Source organism: Orcinus orca, chromosome 7 (assembly GCF_937001465.1).
Source record: "Orcinus orca chromosome 7, mOrcOrc1.1, whole genome shotgun sequence".
NCBI lineage: Eukaryota > Metazoa > Chordata > Mammalia > Artiodactyla > Delphinidae > Orcinus > Orcinus orca.
This window is the reverse complement of record NC_064565.1, coordinates 40,180,365-40,202,949: the sequence shown is the minus strand read 5'-3', so window position 1 is coordinate 40,202,949 and position 22,585 is coordinate 40,180,365. Positions and strand designations below refer to the sequence as shown.

The 22,585-nt window shown below is 38.9% G+C and overlaps 1 long non-coding RNA gene across 2 annotated transcripts in view; it reads right to left on the bottom strand.

Annotated features, from left to right (window-relative positions):
- LOC125965033 (uncharacterized) overlaps positions 1-22,580 on the bottom strand; it is an 83,670-nt gene extending 61,090 nt beyond the window's left edge. The window contains exons 1-2 of one of the 2 annotated variants that reach the window (XR_007478496.1): positions 22,323-22,580; positions 19,044-19,267 (exon numbers count right to left, since the gene is read on the bottom strand). This is a non-coding gene — a long non-coding RNA (uncharacterized LOC125965033). The remainder of the gene's footprint in view (positions 1-19,043; positions 19,268-22,322) is intronic. The other variant, XR_007478497.1, reaches the window with a different exon arrangement.
- Between the last annotated feature and the right edge of the window lie 5 nt (positions 22,581-22,585).

The window sequence follows — 22,585 nt, the reverse complement described above, 5'->3', positions numbered from 1 at the left end:
CTCATCCATGAGCAATAATAAGCAACAGTCAGGCTTCCCTGGTGGCACAGTGGTTGAGAGTCCTCCTGCCGATGCAGGGGACGCGGGATCGTGCCCTGGTCTGGGAGGATCCCACATGCCGTGGAGCAGCTGGGCCCGTGGGCCGTGGCACTGGGCCTGCACGTCCGGAGCCTGTGCTCCGCAACGGGAGAGGCCACAACAGTGAGAGGCCTGCGTACCGCAAAAAAAAAATAAAAAAATAAGCAACAGTCATGTTGGGAGGTGGGGAGGACCAGAAGTGGACTAAGTATGGTCAAGGCAAGTAGCTGAAAAGCATTAAATCTTCATCCTCCAGAGTGTTAAGTCAAAACATAATGCTAAAAATATTTTCCACTTAAATATCTCTTTCCCTTGACTTTGTAAGTGCTCATACTTTCTCTGTGTTCCAACAGCTGCAGCACAATGTTGAGTATATAATAGATGCTAACGAAAACATTTTACGATAAATCATTAGCTAGTTGTTTATTTAAAGAGGAATTATATACTGACAGGCAAAATGAAAATGTTTGACCTTAACTTTATGTAAAAGTTTCCTCAGAAGTAGTTATGGATTGAAGAAAATATTTTGAAGGTACATGTTAAAATTTAGAAATACCTTTTGCAATTCTGCTTATGGTATTCTCTTCACAGAAGAATTATAATACATAAGAAAACATAAGCTTTAAATATAACTAAAAGATATCATCTGACCATGTTTTCTGGTGGATGGTCAAGTAAAATAAAGAGAAATAAGTCAGTATGAAAGCTATTGAAAATCTCACTGTTCTTTCTATTTATGAGCATTATCAAACACATTTGCATCTTCAAACTTTCCCTATGTGCAAGCCCAGAATCCAACACTTTAATCATCAGGACCATGGTAAGACTATAGGAGCACAGCCCACACACTAGAATTCTGAGTGCAATGGCTATCTGAGTTATTCCTGTTTTTCTATCATTAAATCCTTTGGAAATCCTTAGCTGTTACCTCTCACTGCCTTAGATTTCTAACTTCTTTCCCTTATAAGTGAAAAGTCTTGGAGACCTTCAAGATAGCAGAGGAGTAAGACGTGGAGATCACCTTCCTGCCCACAAATACATCAAAAGTACATCTACATGTGGAACAGCTCCTACAGAACACCTACTGAATGCTGGCAGAAAACCTCAGACTTCCAAAAAGGCAAGAAAATCCCCACATACCTGGGTAGGGCAAAAGAAAAAAGAAACAGACAAAAGAATAGGGATGGGACCTGCACCTCTAGGAGGGAGCTGTGAAGAAGGAAAAGTTTCCACACACTAGGAAGCCCCTTCACTGGCGGGGACTGGGGGCGGGGGGCGGTGAATGGGGGGGGAAGCTTCAGAGCCAGGGAGGAGAGCACAGCAACAGGGGTGCAGAGGGCAAAACGGAGAGGTTCCCGCACAAAGGATTGGTACTGACCAGCACTCACCAACCTGAGACACTTATGTGCTCACCCGCCAGGGCGGGTGGGGGCTGGGAGCTGAGGCTCGGGCTTCAGGAGTCAGACTGCAGGGAGAGGACTGGGGATGGCTGCGTGAACACAGCCTGAAGGGGGCTAGTGCACCACAGCTAGCCAGGAGGGAGTCCAAGAAAAAGTCTGGACCTGCCTAAGAGGCAAGAGAACATTGTTTCCGGGTGTGTGAGGAGAAGGGATTCCTGCTCTGTGTGCCTACAGAAGGCAGAGCACCACCTAAGCGAACTCCAGAGACAGGCATGAGCTGTGGCTGTCAGCTCAGACCACAGAGACTGTCATGAAACGCTAACACTGCCGCCACTGCCACCAAGAATCCTGTGTGCAAGCACAGGTCACACCCCCACCAGGAGCCTGTGCAGCCCACCACTACCAGGGTCCTGATATTCAGGGATAACTTCCCTGGGAGAACACACGGCACGCCTCAGGCTGTTGCAATGTCACATCGGCCTCTGCCACCTCAGGCTCGCCCTGCATTCGAATTATGACTACCGTACCCTTGCCTCTCCCTGGCCTGAGTGAGCAAGAGAGCCCTAAACAGCTGATCCTTTAACCCCCTCCTGTCTAGGCAGGGAACAGATGCCTGAGGGTGGCCTACATGCAGAGGCGGGGCCAAATCCAAAGCTGAACCCCAGGAGCTGTGCAAACAAAGAAGAGAAAGGGAAATCTCTCCCAGGAGCCTCAGGAGCAGTGGATTAAATCCCCACAATCAACTTGATGTACCCTGCATCTGTGGAATACCTGAATAGACAATAAATGTTCCCAAAACTGAGGCGGTGGACTTTGGGAGCAACTGTGGACTTGGGGTTTCTTTTCTGCATCAATTTGTTTCTGGTTTTTATGTTTATCTTAGTTTAGTTTTTAGTGCTTGTTATCAATGGTAGATTTGTTCATTAGTTTGGTTGCTCTCTTCTTTTTTTAATTTTTTTTAAATTTTTTTTTCCTTTTTTCTCGTTTTGTCAGTGTGTATGTGTATGATCCTTTGTGTGATTTTGTCTGTTTAGGTTTGTTTTTACCATTTGTCCTAGGGTTCTGACTGTTGGTTTTTTGGGGGGTTGTTTTTTTTTTCCTTTTTATGAGTGTGTGTGTGTATGTTTGGGTGATTGTGTCTGATTACTTTTACTTTTACCATTTGGTTTCAGATTCTATCTGTTCGTTTTTCTGGGGGTTTTTTTGCTTTTCCTTTTTTTTCTTCCTTTTCTTCCAAGCTGTGCAGTTGGCAGGGTCTTGATGCTCCGGCCGGGTGTCAGGTCTGAGCCTCCGAGGTGGGAGAGCCAAGTCCAGGACACTGGGCCACCAGAGACCTCCCAGGCCCACATAATATCAATTGGCAAGAGCTCTCCCAGAGATCTCCATCTCAACACTAAGACCCAGCTCCACCCAACAGCCAGCAAGCTCCAGTCCTCGACGCCCCATACCAAACGATTAACAAGACAGGAGCACAAACCCACCCATTAGCAGAGAGGCTGCCTAAAGTCATACTAAGTTCACAGACAACCCAAAACACACTACTGGATGCGGCCCTGCCCACCAGAAAGACAAGATCCAGCCCTACCTACCCGAAGACAGTCACCAGTTCCCTCCACCAGGAAGCCTACACAATCCACTGAACCAACCTCACCCACTGGGGGCAGACACCAAAAACAACAGGAAATATGAACGTGCAGCCTGCGAAGAGGAGACCCCAAACACACTAAGTTAAGCAAAATGAGAAGACAGAGAAATACACAGCAGATGAAGGAGCAAGGTAAAAACCCACCAGACCAAACAAATGAAGAGGAAATAGGCAGTCTACTGAAAAAGAATTCAGAGTAATGATAGTAAAGATGACACAAAATCTTGGAAACAGAATGGAGAAAATACAAGAAACATTTAATAAGGACTTAGAAGAACTAAAGAGCAAACAAACAGTGATGAACAACACAGTAAATGAAATTAAAAATTCTCTACAAGGAATCCATAGCAAAATAACTGAGGTAGAAGAACAGATAAATGACCTGGAAGATAAAATAGTGGAAATCACTGCCACAGAGCAGAATAAAGAAAAAAAGAATGAAAAGAATTGAGGACACTCTCAGACACCTCTGGGACAACATTAAACGCACAAACATTTTAATAATAGTGGTCCCAGAAGAAGAAGAGAAAAAGAAAGGGTCTGAGAAAATATTTGAAGAGATTATACTTGAAAACTTCCTTAACATGGGAAAGGAAATAGTCGATCAAGTCCAGGAAGCACAGAGTCCCATACAGATAAATCCAAGGAGAAACACGCCAAGACACATATTAATCAAACTATGAAAAATTAAATACAAATAAAAAATATTAAAAGAAGGAAGGGAAAAGGAACAAATAACATACAATGGAATCCCCATAAAGTTAACAGCTGATCTTTCAGCAGAAACTCTGCAAGCCAGAAGGGAGTGGCAGGGCATATTTAAAGTGATGAAAGGTAAAAACCTACAACAATGATTACTCTCCCAAGCAAGGATCTCATTCAGATCTGATGGAGAAATTAAAACCTTTATAGACAAGCAAAAGTTAAGAGAATTCAACACCACCAAACCAGCTTTACAGCAAATGTTAAAAGAACTTCTCTAGGCAAGAAACACAAGAGAAGGAAAAGACCTACAAAAACAAACCGAAAACAATTAGGAAAATGGTGATAGGAACATACATATTGATAATTACCTTAAATGTAAATGGATTAAATGTTCCAACCAAAAGACATAGACTGGCTGATTGGATACAAAAACAATATCCATATATATGCTGTCTACAAGAGACTCACTTCAGACCTAGGAAAACATAGACTGAAAGTGAAGGGATGGAAAAAGATATTCCATGTAATGCAAATCAAAAGAAAGCTGGTGTAGCAATTCTTATATCAGACAAAATAGACTTTAAAATAAAGACTATTACAACAGACAAAGAAGGACATTACATAATGATCAAGGGATGAATCCAAGAAGAACATATAACATTTGTAAATATGTATGCACCCAACATAGGAGCACCTCAATACATAAGGCAAATGTTAACAGTCATAAAAGGGGAAACTGACAGTAATACAATAATAGTAGGAGACTTTAACACCCCACTTTCACCAATGGACAAAGTATCCAAAATGAAAATAAAAAAGGAAACACAAGCTTTAAATGACACATTAGATTAGATGGACTTAATTGATATTTATATGACATTGAATCCAAAAACAACGGAATACACATTCTTCTCAAATACTCACGGATCATTCCCCAAATAGATCATATCTTGGGTCACAAATCAAGCCTTGGTAAAGTTAAGAATATTGAAATCACATCAAGTATCTTTTCTGACCACAACCCTATGAGACTACCTATCAATTACAGGAAAAAAAACTGTTAGAAATACAAACACATGGAGGCTGAACAATACACTACTAAATAACCAAGAGATCACTGAAGAAATCAAAGAGGAAATCAAAAAATACCTAGAAACAAATGACAATGAAAACACGATGACCCAAAACCTATGGGATGCAGCAAAAGCAGTTCTAAGAGGGAAGTTTACAGCAATACAATCTTAGCTCAAGAAACAAGAAACATCTCAAATAAATAACCTAACCTTACCCCTAAAGCAATTAGAGAAGAAGAACAAAAAAAAAGTTAGCAGAAGGAAAGGAATCATAAAGATCAGATCAGAAATAAATGAAAAAGAAATGACCGAAACTATCTCAAAGATCAATAAAACTAAAAGCTGGTTCTTTGAGAAGATAAACAAAACTGATAAACCATTAGCCAGACTCATCAAGAAAAAAAGAGAGAAGACTCAAATCAACAGAATTAGAAATGAAAAAGGAGAAGCAACAACTGATACTGCAGAAATACAAAGGATCATGAGATATTACTAGAAGCAGCTCTATGCCAATAAAATGGACAACCTGGAAGAAATGGACACATTCTTAGAAAAGCACAACCTTCTGAACAGAACCAGGAAGAAATAGAAAATATAAAGAGTCCAATCACAAGCACTGAAATTGAGACTGTCATTAAAAATCTTCCAACAAACAAAAGCCCAGGACCAGATGGCTTCAGAGGCGAATTCTATCAAACATTTAGAGAAGAGCTAACACCTATCCTTCTAAAACTCTTAAAAAATATAGCAGAGGGAGGAACATTCCCAAACTCATTCGACGAGGTCACCATCACCCTGATACCAAAACCACACAAAGATGTCAAAAAGAAAAAAAACTACAGGCGAATATCACTGATGAACATAGATGCAAAAATCCTGAACAAAATACTAGCAAACAGAATCCAACAGTACATTAAAAGGATCATACACCATGATTAAGTGGGGTTTATCCCACAAATGCAAAGATCTTCAATATACTCAAATCAATCAATGTGATACACCATATTAACAAACTGAAGGATAAAACCATATGATAATCTCAGTAGATGCAGAAAAAGCTTTCAAGAAAATTCAACACCCATTTATGATAAAAACCCTCCAGAAAGCAGGCATAGAGGGAACTACCTCAACATAATAAAGGCCATATATGACAAAGCCACAGCCAGCATTATTCTCAGTGGTCAAAAACTGAAACCATTTCCCCTAAGATCAGGAACAAGACAAGGTTGCCCACTCGCAGCACTATTATTCAACATAGTTTTGGAAGTTTTAGCCACGGCAACAAGAGAAGAAAAAGAAATAAAAGGAATCCAAATCAGAAAAGAAGTAAAATTGTAACTGTTTGCAGATAACATGATACTATATACAGAAAATCCTAAAGATGCTACCAGAAAACGTCTATGGCTAATCAATGAATTTGGTAAAGTAGCAGGATACAAAATTAATGCACAGAAATCTCTTGCATTCCTATACACTAATGACGAAAAATATGAAAGAGAAATAAAGGAAACACTCCCATTTACCACTGCAACAAGAAGAATAAAATACCTAAGAATAAACCTACTTAGGGAGACAAAGGACCTATATGCCAAAAACTATAAGACCCTGACAAAAAAAATTAAAGATTATACAAACAGATGGAGAGATATATCATGTTCTTGGATTAGAAAAACCAACATTGTGAAAATGACTATACTACCCAAAGCAATCTACAGATTCAATGCAAGCCCTATCAAACTACCAATGGCATTTTTCACAGAACTAGAACAAAAAATTTCACAATTTGCATGGAAACACAGAAGACCCCAAATATCCAAAGCGATCTTGAGAAAGAAAAATGGAGCTGGAGGAATCAGGCTCCCTGACTTCAGACTATACTACAAAGCTACAGTAATCAAGACAGTATGAGGCTGGCAAAAAGAAATATAGATCAATGGAACAGGATAGAAAGCCCAGAGATAAACCAGCACACATATGGTCACCTTATCTTTGATAAAGGAGGCAAGAATATACTATGGAGAAAAGACAGCCTCTTCAATAAATGGTGCTGGGAAAACTGGACAGCTACATGTAAAAGAATGAAATTAGAACACTTCCTAACACCATACACAAAAATAAACTCAAAATGGATTAAAGACCTAAATGTAAGGGCAGACACTATAAAACTCTTAGAGGAAAACATAGGCAGAATACTCTATGACATAAATCACAGCAAGATCCTTTTTGACCCACCACCTAGAGAAATGGAAATAAAAATTAACAAATGGGACCTAATGAAACTTAAAAGCTTTTGCACAGCAAAGGAAACCTAAACAAGACAAAAAGACAGCCCTCAGAATGGCAGAAAATATTTGCAAATGAAGCAACTGACAAAGGATTAATCTCCAAAATATACAAGCAGCTCATGCAGCTCAATATCAAAAACAAAAACAACAACCCAATCCAAAAATGGGCAGAAGAACTAAATAGACATTTCTCCAAAGAAGACATACAGATTGCCAACAAACACATGAAAGCATGCTCAACATCACTAATCATTAGAGAAATGCAAATCAAAACTACAATGAGGTATCCCCTCACATCGGTCCGAATGGCCATCATCAAATAATCTACAAACAATAAATGCCAGAGAGGGTGTGGAGAAAACGAAACGCTCTTGCAATGTTGGTGGGAATGTAAGTTGATATAGCCACTATGGAGAACTGTATGGAGGTTCCTTAAAAAACTAAAAATAGAACTACCATATGACCCAGCAATCCCACTACTGGGCACATACCCTGAGAAAACCATAATTCAAAAAGAGACATGTACCACAATGTTCACTGCAGCACTGTTTACAATAGCCAGGACATGGAAACAACCTACGTGTCCATCGACAGATGAATGGATAAAGAAGATGTGGCACACATATACAATGGAATATTACTCAGCCATAAAAAGAAACAAAATTGAGTTATTTGTAGTGAGGTAGATGGACCTAGAGTCTGTCATACAGAGTGAAGAAGTAAGTCAGAAAGAGAGAAACAGATACCGTATGCTAACACATATATTTGGAATCTAAAAAACAAAAGAAAATGGTTCTGAAGGACCTAGGGACAGGACAGGAATAAAGACGCAGACATAGAGAGTGAACTTGAGGACACAGGGAAGGGGAAGGGGAAGCTGGGACAAAGTGAGAGAGTAGCACTGACATATATACACTACCAAATGTAAAATAGCTGGTGGGAAGCAGCTGCATAGCACAGGGAGATCAGCTCGGTGCTTTGTGACCACCTAGAGGGGTGGGATAGGGAGCATGGGTGGGAGGCACAAGAGAGAGGGGATATGGGGATATATGTATACACATAGCTGATTCACTTTGTTATACAGCAGAAACTAACATAACATTGTAAAGCAATTATATTCCAATAAAGATGTTAAAAAGAAAAGTTTGAGAGAAAGATAAGGTATAAGCCTAATCAAAGGAAGACTGATTACTTTTTTGACATTCTGTAAAAAGAGCAATAGCATTTTAAGCAGCTAGAAAGCTAGAAAGCTTTCTTTATTTATTCATTTTTTAAATAAACCTGTAATTGGATCATTTGGTTTTAACAACTCCTTTGATTTAGAAAGTCAGATTGGTATTTAGAAATTCATGTCAAAGAGAAATTTATTAAGAATCATGGTTAACAAAATTCAAAAAGAGTCATGTACCAAAATGTTCGTTGCAGCTCTATTTACAATAGCCCGGAGATGGAAACAACCTAAGTGCCCATCATCGGATGAATGGATAAAGAAGATGTGGCACATATATACAATGGAATATTACTCAGCCATAAAAAGAAACGAAATTGAGCTATTTGTAATGAGGTGGATAGACCTAGAGTCTGCCATACAGAGTGAAGTAAGTCAGAAAGAAAAAGATAAATACCGTATGCTAACACATATATATGGAATTTAAGAAGAAAAAAAAATGTCATGAAGAACCTAGGGGTAAGACAGGAATAAAGACACAGACCTACTGGAGAACGGACTTAAGGATATGGGGAGGGGGAAGGGTTAGCTGTGACAGGGCGAGAAAGAGTCATGGACATGTACACACTACCAAACTTAAGGTAGATAGCTAGTGGGAAGCAGCCGCATGGCACAAGGATATCGGCTCGGTGCTTTGTGACCGCCTGGAGGGGTGGGATAGGGAGGGTGGGAGGGAGGGAGACGCAAGAGGGAAGAGATATGGGAACATATGTATATGTATAACTGATTCACTTTGTTATAAAGCAGAAACAAACACACCATTGTAAAGCAATTATACCCCAATAAAGATGTTAAAAAAAAAAAAAGAATCATGGTTAAAATCTGCAATTGGCCAATATGAGAAAATTCTTCTATTATTTTTCTTTTGCAGAACATTTTTAATATTATTTGACACTAAGATATTGTGACTTGGGATTTGAACCATTTTTTAAAGATAGTAAAAGCTGCCACAAAACAGAAAAATTCTCCCAATATATTATTCCATATAACATTGGGAAACCATAACAACTTCTGAAGAAGCAAAGAATTTACATATTATTCCCTAGAAAAATATCTCTAACTGAACAATAATAGAGAGCAGTTTTATTTGAAAATTCATGACATTTTAAAAGACAAATCAAAAAAATGTTAAAAGTATAATCCTTTATAGAGTTTTAAAGCTATATATACATATTCACGCATGTGTACATTTACATGATTTTGAATGGTACTACTATGCTCATAAAAATGCTGTACTCTCTTTCAGGGAGATTTAGATACAAAGTTTTACACTGAATCACTGGGGATTTATGCCAAGGCTAAAACAACATACAAAAGCAAAATTCCAGGAGGAGTTGTTTTTAAGCAAGAGGAATTGAAAGGCAATAAATTGTTTATCTATCAGGAAGTTAAACATATAATTGTCTAATGTGAAGTCAGAAAACTAAAGTTGCTTTTCATTTACCTATACCTATGCACACATTATTAAGGCAGTTGGTATATTAGATCTACTTGGTGGCCCTTCCTGCCAACTCTCTGCCAGATAGAAAGGTAATGACCTGCTTGAACTATAGGCATTCCATCTAAAATAAGGGAAGCAATACATTTTCAAAGTCTAAGACTTTGCAGAGATCATAGAAGAAAAGGACTCCACATTTCATGCCATTGTTCCACCACAGTTGATGTACAGTTTAAAGAACAATCTAATTCAGAGGATCTTTGTGATTCTTTTATTTATCATTGCTTGAGAATTACTAGACTACTCATACATGCTCTGGTCTGATCAGTAATTTGCTGGCTATTCTCTTCTATCATAAATTCTGGGGTGTTCATTTGGTCTTTAATAGCAGTGTGTCAAGAAGTAAGACTCACCTTCCAGCTCCATCAGTATATCCACAGACACTTTGTCTTCAAGCCAAAATGGAGTAAAAAAAGGATGGATTTAGCACCACAATCACCCCCTGTGTTAAAAACAACTAGAAAATCAGACAAAATATAGGAAACAATGGCTTACAGACATAAGAGAAGAGACCTGAGAGCTAGAAAACACACAGTGGAACCTCAACATTCACCAGATCACTTCCTGGGGGCAGTTTTAAGGCAACAACACAGAGTCAAGCAGTCTTCCTGCATTGAAGAAGCAGAGATCAGAATGCAGGTAAACCAAGAAAGTTAGAATTTGTGGAACATAGCACTACAGAGAAAGTAGCTGCACAAAGAAAGAACTCCAGAGATCTGCCGTGGGATCCACTTGAGACTTTGGCTACTTATCAGTGCATGCATGAGAGGAAATGGTCCAAGGCTAGAGAAAGAACCACAAGAAAGGAGGAGTCAGAAAAACCACTGTGAGTCACAGAGGACTAGAAATAGTTTGTCTCCCCTCAAGCCAAACTGGAATACACACACACACACACACACACACACACACACACACACACACACATATACACAGAGCATCAAGTAGAATCCTCAGAAGGGTATTGTATGTCAAGACACAATGTAATCAAATTGCTGAAAACTAATGATAAAAAGAAAATCTTAAATTTATCCAGTAAAAACAAGATACACTGACACATCACCTACAGGGCAATAAAAAAAAGAATAACAGCAGACTCTTCATCAGAAACTATGGAAGCCAAATGTATTAGAAGAAAAAACAAAATACTGTATACCTACAGCTCTTTCCCAAGGGAAAATACCTTTCAAAAACAATGACTAAATACACATTTCTGGATGAACAAAACTAAGAGACTTCATCACCAGTAGAGCAGCACTCCAAAAATATTAGAGGAAGTTTCCTAGGCAGCCCTAAAATAACACAAGATAAAAAGTGAAATCTTCACAAAAGATAGAAAAAAGCCAGAAATGATAAATATGTGGAGGAATGTAAAAGATAAATTTCTCACTTTTATACTATCTTCACAATATAATTGACTGTTTAAAGAACAATTGATAACATTATAGTTTGGGATTTACAGCATTTGTGGATGTAAAATATATGACAATGCTAGCACAAAGGATAAAGAGATGGAAGTATACTGTTGTAAGGTTTTTATATTACATGTGAAAAGGTACAATATCATTTGAAGGCAGACTGTGATAAGTTGAATGTACATATTGTCAACCCAAGAGAAACTAATAAAAAACAAAAGAAGGAGGTACAATCCAACAATGTAAATAAAATGTAACCATAAAAAATAGTCAATTAATCTCAATAAAAGGAAGGGCAACAGGAAAAAGGAACAAAGAACAGGTGGGAAAAATAGAAAGCAAACAGCAAGAAGGTAGATTTAAATCCAACCATATGAATAATGACATTAAATATAAATAGTTTAAACATTCCAATTAAAAAGCAGAGATTGCCATATCGAACCCCTCCAAAAATGACTGCAAGCCTCATTAAATATAAAGGCATAGGTAGCTTAAAAGTAGAAGAATGGAAAAATATATAACATGCTAACACAAATCAAAAGAAAATTTGAGTGGCAATATTAATACGAGACAAAAAAATAGTTCAGAACAAGAAATATTACCATGAATAAAGAAGGACATTCCATAACGATAGAGAGGTTAACTCATCAAGAAGACATACCAGTCCTAAATGTTTACATACCTACTAACAATTTTAAACTACAAAATGTAAATCTGAAAGGAGACAAGCAAATCTTAGTTATACTTGGAGACTGACACCTCTCTTTCAGAAATTAATAGAATAAGGATTCAGAAAGTCTGAAGGACACAGAAAATTTGAACAAGGCTATCAACTAACTTGACCTAAATAACATTTATAAAACACTATAGTCAACAACAGCAGAATGCACAAACTTTCCAAGCACACACTGCTGCATATTCACCAAATCAGATCATATTCAGGACCATAAAATGTCTCAATAAATTTAGGAGAACTGAAAACAGTTAAAGTATGTTCTATGTCTACCAAAGAGTTAAACTAGAAATCATCAGGAGATATAGTATGGGAAATCCCCAAGTATTTGAAAATTAAACAACACACTTCTAAATAACTCATGAATAAAGAAGAAATAAGGAAAAATAGAAAAAATTTTAACTGAATAAAAATAAAAACATATCAAAGTTTAAGGAATGCAGCTGAAGCAGGGTTTAGAGGGGAAATTATAGCAAATGCTTATATTAGAAAACAAGAAAGTTCTCAAATCAATTATCTAAGCTTCTACCATAAGAAACTAGAAAAAGAATGAAAAACTAAACCCAAAGTAAGCAGGGGAAAGAAAATAATAAAGAGCAGAAATCAGTGGTATTGAAAACAGAAAACCTGTACAAAAACAATGAAACCAAAAACTATTACTAGGAGAAAAGTCAACGAAATTGATAAACCTCTAGTCAGACTAACGAGGAAAAGAAAAAAGACACTAAATACCAATACTTGGAATGAAAAAGGGACATAATTATATTCTCTAAGATATTAAAATGAAGATGCCTGCCCCTGAAAGTTTATAATCTAATTGGTAGGACAAGTTCTAAGTACATAAAACAAAGAACAATCTTATATCAGTAACAATAATAAACAATACCAATCAATCACTTATTATATACCAGGAAAAGTTCTAAGTACTCTATATATATTAAATCATTTAATCATCACAACCGTAACAGGTAGACACCAGTATTAACCCTACACTACAGATATGAACCTTAGGCACTTGCCCAACATAGATATGATGAAGGGAGATAAGATAATTTAGTACTTTAGAATAAGGAGGAGAAATCAGGATTGTGCTGGCCTTGGAAATTTCTCATGGAGGAGATAAGGCTTGAACTAGCTCTTGTAAGGTCTACACTGATGATTACTAAGTTTTTCACAACAGATGTCACAAACTAATATTATCAGAGATCTAGTACTTCAGCAGAGTAGTTTAAATCAATTTTTCAGCTCTTTCAACAAACATTTATTGAACACCTACTATGTTTCAGGCTTTGGGATCACAGAGACAGATAAAAGATGGATATCTATTGGGTATGTATATTCAATACATACCATACTGCTAGATGGCACTGGGGTGCAGTCCTCACCTTCAAAAAGCTTGTAATCTAGTTAGCTGTGTGTGTGTGTGTGTGTGTGTGTGTGTGTGTATGCACATGTGCATGTGTAAACCAATCAGAAAGCAACTGAGCCTAGGTTATAATCATGAGCTAACCTTAGTAATATTATATGAGTTCAGGAAAGCAGATTAGTATGAATTACCCAGAAATAACTCCTTAAAGGAGACGCCTTGGAGCTGAATACTGAAAAGGAGGGAGAAGGGGCATACCAGCAGGTATTAACAGGATGACAAAGACTCAGGTAGGAATAAGTATAGTTTGCTTAGCTAACCATAGGTAATGCTAGAAGATAGCTGAAGACAAAACTGACCATGTAAAGGGGGCAAGAGGGATACAAATTGGTACATGAAAATTAACTTAAATCCCAAATTTTCGTTGAGAATATAGGCTTTGTAAATTTCATCCCCAAATCCTAACTAAACCCTTCTGTTTTACTTAGGCAGGAGAAAGGGCATAAATACAGGAGGAAATTCCCAAAACAATGGATAAAAAGGTTTCAATGATCATCTGATATGCATGTAATTTCCTTGGAACTCAGAAATATCAATACAAATTAAAATAGAGAAAAGCTTACCTGATCTAAGCTTTTATAGATTTTTTTAAAGACAAAAGCTTCTTTAAGCAATTAACAAACATGCATCACTGATGCCACCAACATCATCAAACCGTAAAGAAAACGGGAACCTTATGCCAAAGCGTAAGCTAATCATTGATACTCCCGTGGGCTGGTGAAGAGCCTACTCTACTCAAATGACAGGCCACTGGGCTTTCAGCATGTCCAGGAGATATTCCCATTGCAATTTGTCAGCAGATTAGCAAATGTTCTTAGTGACAGGAACACACAGCCCAGGAACCCTCATTGGTGGCTCAAATCACCTCAGTGCAATGTCGCTCTCCTCTCCTGTTAATACCTCTCCAATTAAACAGCTTTGTCATCTCTGTATCTAAATTTAGACATAGGTATCAAGTTTGGATGCCCGATGAGACTAAGTACTTTGCAGAAGTGTGAAGTAACCAGTCTTAAAATGGAAGAAAATAAAAGGAAGGAAAACACTAGAGGTGGATCCGACCCGATCCCTGCCCTATTTAAGTTTCATAAGATCACAGCTGAAGGAACATTCTACCGTAAATTGAAGGGCTCTGTATTAACAGCAGGAAACCAAAGCTCATCTCACAGCTCTTCCCCCGCTAATTCAGCATCCCACCACAAATTCGAAAATCCTCACATTGCCATATATTGCCACCTAGTGTCCATAGGCTAATGTTAACATTAGCTGAGCCAAAAGGTGCCATTTTTCTGCAGTTACCCTCCAAGGGCTTCCTGTTAGACTTGGCAGTTCAGTACATCAGGATTCCTAGGGTTATTCCTCATTCTACTTCAGGGCATACCCATGAAAGTGTAATTCTGGATTTATTTTATTTTGTTAACCCCCATTTTGTGTATTATCCTCAAGTACTTTGAAATTGCAAATTGTTCCCCAGGATAACTTTTTCTCAACACTTAGCATATACCTCACTCCCACCATTCCTTCTCCTTACTCTTGTCCGTTATTAGGATGTGGACTCTCTATGTATAGTCTATACACTTTAATAGCATAATTTGCTGCATGAAATATAATTGGGAAGAGAGGGCTGTGCCAGAAATGCATCAGAATTTTTTATACACCAACATTTGAGTGGCTTTCATTTTGGAGATTCACGCTTTCCCTCCTTCTAGTCCCACAACCACACAGTGGGAGAGAGAAAGACATGTTAATGAATAATCAAAAATCAAAAGAATAACAGACTATAACATAAATGAAAAATAATTCCAAGGATTAATTAAGTGGCCCTATTTCCCTCCAAGCAGTCTTTAGTGTATAAGCCCAAGCAAGCCATTTCCAGACAGGAAGTATAAACATTTTTGAAGATGTGAGCTTTCAGTTAGCAATAACTCTCCAAAAGCATTTTTAGACCTACATTTTTTGAGCCAGACTTTTTCCATACAAGGTAGAATAGAAGATTTGATCAATTAGATGACCTTTGGGTACAGAAATAGAAACATGGAACAGCTTCCTTAGTTTGCCTTTGAGTTAGATTTGCCAGATTGCCATGCAATATCTAACCCATACTTACACTAAAAAATTATGCATTGTTTATCTGAAACTCAAATGTAACTGAGTATCCTACATTTTATCAGTCAAACTTACATGCGGAACAAAAGATGTAGTTGGGGAAAATAACCAGGCTCTTAGCAGAACCAGAGTCATTTTTATGGAAAGGGTACTTTGGTGAGGTTTCAAAGACCAATATCAAAGCAAAGGTCCAACACTATAAGCATTCAAATAATACTTTGCATTTATTTAACACTTCAAAATTATTTCACATTTATTATCTGGGTCCTCCTCATGATACCCCTTATGTGGACATTTTTTATGCCTGTTTCAAGGCTCACAGACGTTAAGAAATTGTCGTGGTGATCCACATGGAGCTTTACAGAAAAGCCAGAACTTGAATCCAAGTCCCCCAGCATGTTGCAGTGTCTACAGATAAAGACAATGTTTACAGGGACAGCACACAAGGCTTCAATCCCTGAGCTGCAGATGAAAATTAAATATCTGGCAAACCCAGTATAAAACTAACATTGTGATATAAGGCCAGGAAAAGATATTCTAAGAGTCATTGAGTGCCTTGTATACTTTGACTGTGGAATCCAGTTTGGTTTTTTAAACCACAAAACATTCACTTTATTTCCCCAAGTACACTGAGACATTATTCCTTAGAATAGGTTTATTTACATGTACCCCAAATTTCTAAATCTCCAATCACTCTTTGTAAGCTGTTCGTATGTCCTAAAGATCTTTAATAAAATCACAGGAAAATCCAACTCTGTTTAAATTAGAGTTCATTTTCCCTAGATCTTTACATTGCAAATTTAGAGAATGTTCTTGTAATAATTCTTTTGGCTGCTAACGATGTCATTTTCAAATTGTACAGTAGTGACATCTACTGTTCATAGTGTATATTGCACTCCTCCCCAGGACAGTTTTTATCTTTTACTTGGGGTCCTCGAACTCTAGTGTTCATAAAAATTCCCTGAAAGGTTTCTTAAAATGCAGCTTCCTTAGCCCGTTACATATTCTTTTTTTTTTTTTTTTTTTGGCTGTGTTGGGTCTTCGTTTCTGTGCGAGCGCTTTCTCCAGTTGCGGCGAGCAGGGGCCACTCTTCATTGCGGTGCGCAGGCCTCTCAGTGTCGTGGCCTCTCTTGTTGCGGAGCACAGGCTCCAGACATGCAGGCTCAGTAGTTGTGGCTCACGGGCCCAGTTGCTCCGTGGCATGTGGGATCTTCCCAGACCAGGCCTCGAACCCGTGTCCCCTGCATTGGCAGGCAGATTCTCAACCACTGCACCACCAGGGAAGCACCCCTTACATATTCTGATTCTATATATATGGGGCGATTTGCATTATGCAAGGCCCAATGCTACCATCTCTCTTCCACTTCCTAGTCAATCTCATTCAAGAGAATTTAATTGTACATATGAATCACTATGGATTTTTTTAAAATACAGATTCTGGGGCAGTAGTTTTGGATTGGAGCCAGAGATTTTGCATTTTTAACATGCTCCCAGGTAGCTTTATACCCTCCTTTCAAGTCTAAGTATTTCCACTTCTTTATGGAGCCAGATCACCACAGCCTGAATCCTAAGTTTACCAAATATGACTTATAGATGCTTCTCACTCAGTGGTTAATCAGTTTTTGCTTAAATCTTCTCCTCATCCTTGTTCTCTGCTCTGTCTACATGCTTTGAGTTCTAAAATACAGGCATAATCATGGGCTTCCCTGGTGGCACACTGGTTGAGAATCTGCCTGCCAATGCAGGAGACACGGGTTACAAGCCCTGGTCTGGGAAGATCCCACATGCCGCGGAGCAATTAGGTCCATGAGCCGTGGCTGCTGAGCCTGCGCATCTGGAGCCTGTGCTCTGCAACAAGAGAGGCCACGATAGTAAGAGGCCCGTGCACTGCGATGAAGAGTGGCCCCCGCTTGCCACAACTAGAGAAAGTCCTCGCACAGAAACGAAGACCCAGCACAGCCAAAAATAAATATAAATAAATAAAAAAATTTTTTAAAAAAAGAAGGGCCCCTTGGACTAAGCAATGAAATGTCCCCTACACCCTTACCCCTTAAAAAAAAATTAAAAAATAAATAAATAAAATAAAATACATGCATAATCACCTCAAGGTAAAGAAGCTCAAAACAAAGCAGGCCAACATCCTGAGGGGAGTCCCACCTAAACCCATGCCTGTTCCTTTCTAGACCAAACAATGTCCCAGTACCAAAGAGATAGGAAGGTCGTGGCAGTATTATCACCTCTGATAAGCCTCGTGCATATATAAGGGAACCAAAGCTCCTTACCACATTACCACTTCCCTATGAGAATGGAGTTCAGAGGAGTTCAGTGATGATGACAATAATGCAGCTGATGAGGAGGAAGGCGATATCAGCTAACATTTATTGCATACTTGCCGAGTGCCACGCACTGCGTTAAATTCTTTACATGGATTACCTTCATATATCTATGAGGGAGGCAATATCATTGTCTTCATCGTAACAACAAGGAGAAAGAAAGAAGAGCAGATAGGCAACTGCTATATCTAATATCACAATTACAGTCCCGTGACACACTGTATGAATCACATTCAAACTAAAAACCAAAATATTAAATCACAGGCTCCTCCTCCTCCATTATGTCCTAGAGACAAATAACATTCACTCTGTAACATTTCTCTGTAACATCCACATATTGCTACCTAGCAATGGATGGCTAGAACATACAAGGGGTTTCCAGGAAAATCTTGAGTTTTTAGAAATGGCCAAAACATATACCTGCCTTAATGTATCAAACACTAAAGAGCTATCACAGCACTGATGCAGGCAACTTAAAAAGATGTGTTCTCAATGGCTGAGTTCTGTGACCAAGTCAAAGAATAAAAACCAAGTGTTCACACATCTTTTCTTTTCTCCATACCCTTTTTACTCATAACATTATCCCTTTTGACATGCTATTTTCTTACAACCAGGTAATAGTTCCATGCAACCTCTTTTTTAAAAAAATAACACAGAATATTGTCTCCAAACTTCTAATATGCTTTAGATATGCTTGGTTGAGCAGAAAATATTCCTTCTTGTCTCTTTTGGTTTTATAATCCTACTCTCTTTACAGAAAGAGCTAGCTGCAATACAATAGTCTTTCCAAGTTGAGCATTCAGTGATGACTATATATTCCTCGGTTTGCTTAAATATGCATCCTTTGTTATTGAGAATCGATGTTTTCCAGAATAAAAAGGAAACCATGTGTTTATCAGAGAGTATTAATGCAGGCAGCTGTGAGAGTGAGATGAGAATGAAAGCCCCAAAGATTACATATTGGCCTCTGAATAATCTCATAATCTGGTACTTTGATCAATCTTTATAGTTCTGTGAAGGCACTGCTTTGTCTATGAAGAATAAGAACAACCCAAGAGAGAGTGAAAGGAAGAAGGCGAATAGATAAGGGAAAATTTAATAACAGTTGAGAGGCACATACTCACCTCTCGCTCTTCTTCTCCTTTGTTTTATTGTCATGGAAGGAACAGAGATTTTGGAGCCAGACAAATCCAAGTCTGAATCTCACATTCATCACTGTATGTAGTTGTACAGCATCAAGCAGTTTACTCAGCCTCTCTGAGTCACAGTTTCTTCATTTATGCCATAGAGACACTACTGCTCCCCCAGCCCAGTTGTTGGGTGGATAAGTGCTATTGAAGGATGGAGCCTGGAAACAGAAGAAAAAGCAGCTGTTACTAATGGTACCTGGCTATTAATGGTCACCACTTCTTCATCTGTTCAACCTTCAATAAATACTATCGATCACCTCGCTGTGGCGGGAATACAGTGAAGTCCCAGGAATACAGTGAAAAAACAGGTGAAATCTCTTCCCTTAAGAGGCTGTGTTTCATCCTTCGAATCCACAGTTATCAAAATTTCATCCTCCCACCCCCACTCCACCGAAACTCCTCTGGCAAAGTCACCATTGCCCTAGTTATCAAATACAATGGATTGGTTTTGGTCCTCAATAACACCTTTTTGTAGCATCCAGTAAAACTGAGCAGTTATCTTCTTCATGCCTAGAATACTATCTCCTGATTTCCTTTTACCCTCTGACTGAAATTTCTCAGTCTCCATTGCTAGTTTTTTCTTCTTCTGTTACCTCTTTAATTAATATTTCCTACTCTTCTGACTTTTGCTCTTTTTTCTTTTATACTCTACACTAGTAGTTCTTGATCTTTTCAGAGTCAGGAACTCCTTTAAGAATCTGAAGAAGCTATGTGCACTCTCCCTAGGGAGGGAAGAATGGATCTGCTTACAGATACACAACAATTTGCATACATTTTCAGGAGTCTCACAGACCTTCCTCCCTAAAAGCCCACTGTTGAGTTCCAGGTTAAGGGGTTCCTATGGCTTTAACTGTTACTCATATGTCAATGACCTCAAATCTCTGTCTCCAGCATAAATCACTTTCCTGAGCAACAGGCCTGCTTTCAAATGCCCCTCAGGCATCTTAAAATTCAAACATCCCAAATCAAATTCATTATCTTTCCCCTAAAACCTGTTTTACTCCTAGGAGACAACACCTATGGGAAAGAAAACACTATTCTTAAACCTAACAGACATAGATTTAAATCCAGCCCTGGAAGCTTCATAAATATACATAAGCTATGTGCTTTAATTTCTTCATATTAACATGAGGATAATAATACATCCAGTTTCTGGATTGTTATGAGAATTAAAATAAATAATGGGAAAATCCCTATACAGGTGCCATCACATAGCGTACATTCCACAAATTAATATTACTGGATTCCAAATCTCAGAAAAAGCAACTCCATTCACCAAGTATTCTAAGTCAAAAATTTAGGAGTTATCTTCAACTCGTCCTTTTCCTCATCTGCAACCAATGGATAGCTATGCAGTATCAATTCCTCAACTCCCCCCCTGCCCTTAATTCAGGCTCACATGTTCTTTCTCATGGACACAGCAATAGTCCCCTAACCACTTGATCCAGTGGTTCCAATTCCACATCCTTCCAACCTATCCTCTATACTGAAACCCAAGAATCTTCCCAAGACACAAATCTGATAATGCCATGACTGCTTAAATCTGCCCAGTTGCTTCTCGTTGCTTCCAGGGTTACATCCACCTTAGTACTGCACTGCAGGCTGACTATGATTTGGCCCCTGTCTACTTCCAACTGAATCCCTTGACTATTTGGGGATCTCCCCAACTGCCCATAGCGTTTTGGATTCTGTATCTCTGTCCCAACTGCTTCCTTTGACTGAAACGCCCTCACCCCTGTAATGCCTTTTCTTGGCATTCAGGCAAACAACTACTCATCTTTCAAAACACTGATCAAGCATCACCTCCGCTATGAAGTTACTCCTGACAGCCTCCTGCCATTCTGCCTATCACTGACTCCTCTTATCTCCTACCTCTACCTGACAGATGATTTTCTATCCTGGCAAAGATGTATAACATATGGCTCCCAGGCTCAAAAAGCTTAGGATCATCATTCAAACAGTAATCTTGTTATATAACCTAGACAAGTAAGCCGCTTTGAAGGAGAAATTATGAGTCATGAAGAAATAACAAATTGTAAGTAACTTCAACACTCAGAAGCCTCTGTGACTCCCAAGCCATGAGTTGTGCGTGCGCACGTGTGGTGCTATATGTGTTAGCTACATATCAACTGATTTAATCTTCACAAACTATGAGTTGGCCACTATTATTATTCCCGTTTTATTATTTTTTAACATCTTTATTGGAGTATAATTGCTTTACAATGCTGTATTAGTGTCTGCTGTATAACAAAGTGAATCAGCTATATGTATACATATATCCCCATATTCCCTCCCTCTTGCGTCTCCCTCCCACTGTCCCTATCCCACCCCTCTAGGTGGTCACAAAGCACCTAGCTGATCTCCCTGTGCTATACGGCTGCTTCCCACTAGCTATCTATTTTACATTTGGTAGTGTATATATGTCAATGCTACTCTCTCACTTCGTCCCTGCTTCCCCTTCCTCCTCCCCGTGTCCTCAAGTCCATTCTCTATGTCTGTGTCTTTATTCCTGTCCTGCTCCTAGGTTCATCAGAACCATTTTTTTTTTAGATTCCATATATATGTGTTAGCATACGGTATTTGTTTTTCTCTTTCTGACTTACTTCACTCTGTATGACAGACTCTAGGTCCATCCACCTCACTACAAACAACTCTATTTCGTTTCTTTTTATGGCTGAGTAATATTCCTTTGTATACATGTGCCACATCTTCTTTATCCATTTATTCCCATTTTAGAAGGGAGGAAACGAAAATAAAGACACTAACTTGCCCAACATGACCCAACTAAATATATCAGTATGAACTTCAGTTAATTGTCTTTAAACGTAACTGACAAATGAAAATTATATACTCTTTACATTTTTTTTTTTGCATTACGCGGGCCTCCCACTGTTGTGGCCTCTCCCGTTGCGGAGCCTGTGCTCCGGACGCGCAGGCTCAGCGGCCATGGCTCACGGGCCCAGCCGCTCCGCGGCATGTGGGATCCTCCCGGACCGGGGCACGAACCCGTGTTCCCTGCATCGGCAGGCAGGCTCGCAACCACTGCGCCACCAGGGAAGCCCTATATACTCTTTATAAATAAGGGGATATGTATTTATTGCGCCTATTTTAAAGGCCTGGTACATAAAGAAAAACGTTAAGTGCCCTATTCTCAAAAACAGTGATTTCTTGAAAAATAAAAAAAAACCACACACAATGAACAGAAAACTTTACCTCTTGGAGGCAATAAGAAAGTCTTAGGGAGAGAGGAGGTTTTCAAATACCTCAGTTCAGTGAGTTAATACACGAAATTAAACGGCTGCCTAAACCCAGCTCCAGAGCTCAAGCCTCCAGGCTCCCAGGTCATCCGCGCGTCACTTTATCTCCGCCCACGTCGCGGCGGGGGACTATCCAATGGAAGGGCGGCTCTACGTGGGCCTCCTGTGCGCGTGCGCATCATCGGCTCGACGATCCTTCTCATCGATGTGCTCAGGAGC